The sequence below is a fragment of the Schistocerca cancellata genome, unplaced genomic scaffold (assembly GCF_023864275.1).
Source record: "Schistocerca cancellata isolate TAMUIC-IGC-003103 unplaced genomic scaffold, iqSchCanc2.1 HiC_scaffold_253, whole genome shotgun sequence".
In the NCBI taxonomy this organism is placed as follows: Eukaryota; Metazoa; Arthropoda; class Insecta; order Orthoptera; family Acrididae; genus Schistocerca; species Schistocerca cancellata.
In genome coordinates this window covers 20,001-22,500 of record NW_026046275.1, presented here as the reverse complement: position 1 = coordinate 22,500, position 2,500 = coordinate 20,001, and positions in this window count along the sequence as shown.

Genomic DNA, 2,500 nt, shown 5'->3' with positions numbered 1-2,500 from the left:
CACGTGCCAACACGTCTGCACAACTGCGATACAAACCACCAGCGAGAACCGCTGGGGCGACCGAGCAGCAGACGGCGTCGCGGCGCCGAGTGCCGGGCGGCGGCGCATCCTCAACGCACACAGTCCTCAGTCGGACCAGCACACTGCAGATGTCCACCGCGCTTCGCACCGGGCCCGCGAGGACCCACTTTGGCCGCCCGGCGCCGCGCGCAGGGTGCCCCGGCGCGCAGCTGCGCCGCCTGCCGCGTCCGTCGGCCGGCGCGCCTGCCACTGGGCGCCCCCACCAGCCGGCTGTAGCGCGTGCGCCCACGCACCGCGCGGCCAGCACGCCGGGCGGCCCCCCCTCACCGGCCGGGGACGGTCCCACCCAGCCACCGCCGCGTATCGCTTCACACACAGATTTGCCCTTACTGATTTACCTCCAGCAACAACAACCGCACCACAATGGGTTTACCAGTTGTTCATTTGCGTAACGTCACCAGCAAACGTAGACGTCCATCCCAGTTTGCAAATGCAACGATTATTGCATACCTGTCTGTTAGGTGTCACGACACACTACGTCTGCCCACATACACGCAACAAAATGTGCACGACTAGAGAACACGTGGGAGGTGGCCCCCTACGTATGCGATGTCCATTACGAGACCGACTGTCAACCAGCATCTGTACCATGTCGCAGATGTGGAACGCGGTGCACCATGCTATCACACTGTGTGAGAAGAGACGACTACGTTTGAATACACGCGCCACTACATCAACAGACGGCTCATGCTGATCGCCATCCAGGGCGTCCGTTAATCCCACACGTCTCTATGGCGTACCACACTGCAATGTAGCTGTTATGGGGAGACGGCACGTGGCTGAGTGCACAACATTTGGACCGTATGGTTCGCTGTTGTTGGGCGCAGTCGTTGTACGGTCACACATGTGCCACAGCGTATCATGCAGTACATACGGACCTATGTGCAGTACAATGTGAGGGTTAAGCTTACGACATCAGCGGACAGTGGACACAGGCCGTACCACGACGTAGACTGAGCGCTTCGACATGCGAATGCCAGTGAACAGCTGCGAAGGGCATTGAACACGCAAGCACCTGAACGACCAGCGTGCGAAGGCAGGGGGGAGGGTGGGGGCGATGTACATCCTGCAGTCGTCCACATTACAGTGTACAGCGGGAGCATGTAAAAAGTAAGCAACACTTGCGAAGTGTTGAACATGAAACGATACACAAGAGGGTGGGCGGTGCGAGTAGCGAACTATATTAAGAGGGTTGTGGTTAGACAACACTGGATTAATGTAACGTGTCATATGCCAATTACAGAGCAGGTTAAGGCACAACTTGGGTTAGGTTAAGGCACAACGTGGGTTAGGTTAAGGCACAACTTGGGTTAGGTTAAGGCACAACGTGGGTTAGGTTAAGGCACAACGTGGGTTAGGTTAAGGCACAACGTGGGTTAGGTTAAGGCACAACGTGGGTTAGGTTAAGGCACAACGTGGGTTAGGTTAAGGCACAACGTGGGTTAGGTTAAGGCACAACGTGGGTTAGGTTAAGGCACAACGTGGGTTAGGTTAAGGCACAACGTGGGTTAGGTTAAGGCACAACGTGGGTTAGGTTAAGGCACAACGTGGGTTAGGTTAAGGCACAACGTGGGTTAGGTTAAGGCACAACGTGGGTTAGGTTAAGGCACAACGTGGGTTAGGTTAAGGCACAACGTGGGTTAGGTTAAGGCACAACTTGGGTTAGGTTAAGGCACAACTTGGGTTAGGTTAAGGCACAACTTGGGTTAGGTTAAGGCACAACTTGGGTTAGGTTAAGGCACAACTTGGGTTAGGTTAAGGCACAACTTGGGTTAGGTTAAGGCACAACTTGGGTTAGGTTAAGGCACAACTTGGGTTAGGTTAAGGCACAACTTGGGTTAGGTTAAGGCACAACGTGGGTTAGGTTAAGGCACAACGTGGGTTAGGTTAAGGCACAACGTGGGTTAGGTTAAGGCACAACGTGGGTTAGGTTAAGGCACAACGTGGGTTAGGTTAAGGCACAACGTGGGTTAGGTTAAGGCACAACGTGGGTTAGGTTAAGGCACAACGTGGGTTAGGTTAAGGCACAACGTGGGTTAGGTTAAGGCACAACGTGGGTTAGGTTAAGGCACAACGTGGGTTAGGTTAAGGCACAACGTGGGTTAGGTTAAGGCACAACGTGGGTTAGGTTAAGGCACAACGTGGGTTAGGTTAAGGCACAACGTGGGTTAGGTTAAGGCACAACGTGGGTTAGGTTAAGGCACAACGTGGGTTAGGTTAAGGCACAACTTGGGTTAGGTTAAGGCACAACGTGGGTTAGGTTAAGGCACAACTTGGGTTAGGTTAAGGCACAACTTGGGTTAGGTTAAGGCACAACTTGGGTTAGGTTAAGGCACAACTTGGGTTAGGTTAAGGCACAACTTGGGTTAGGTTAAGGCACAACTTGGGTTAGGTTAAGGCACAACTTGGGTTAGGTTAA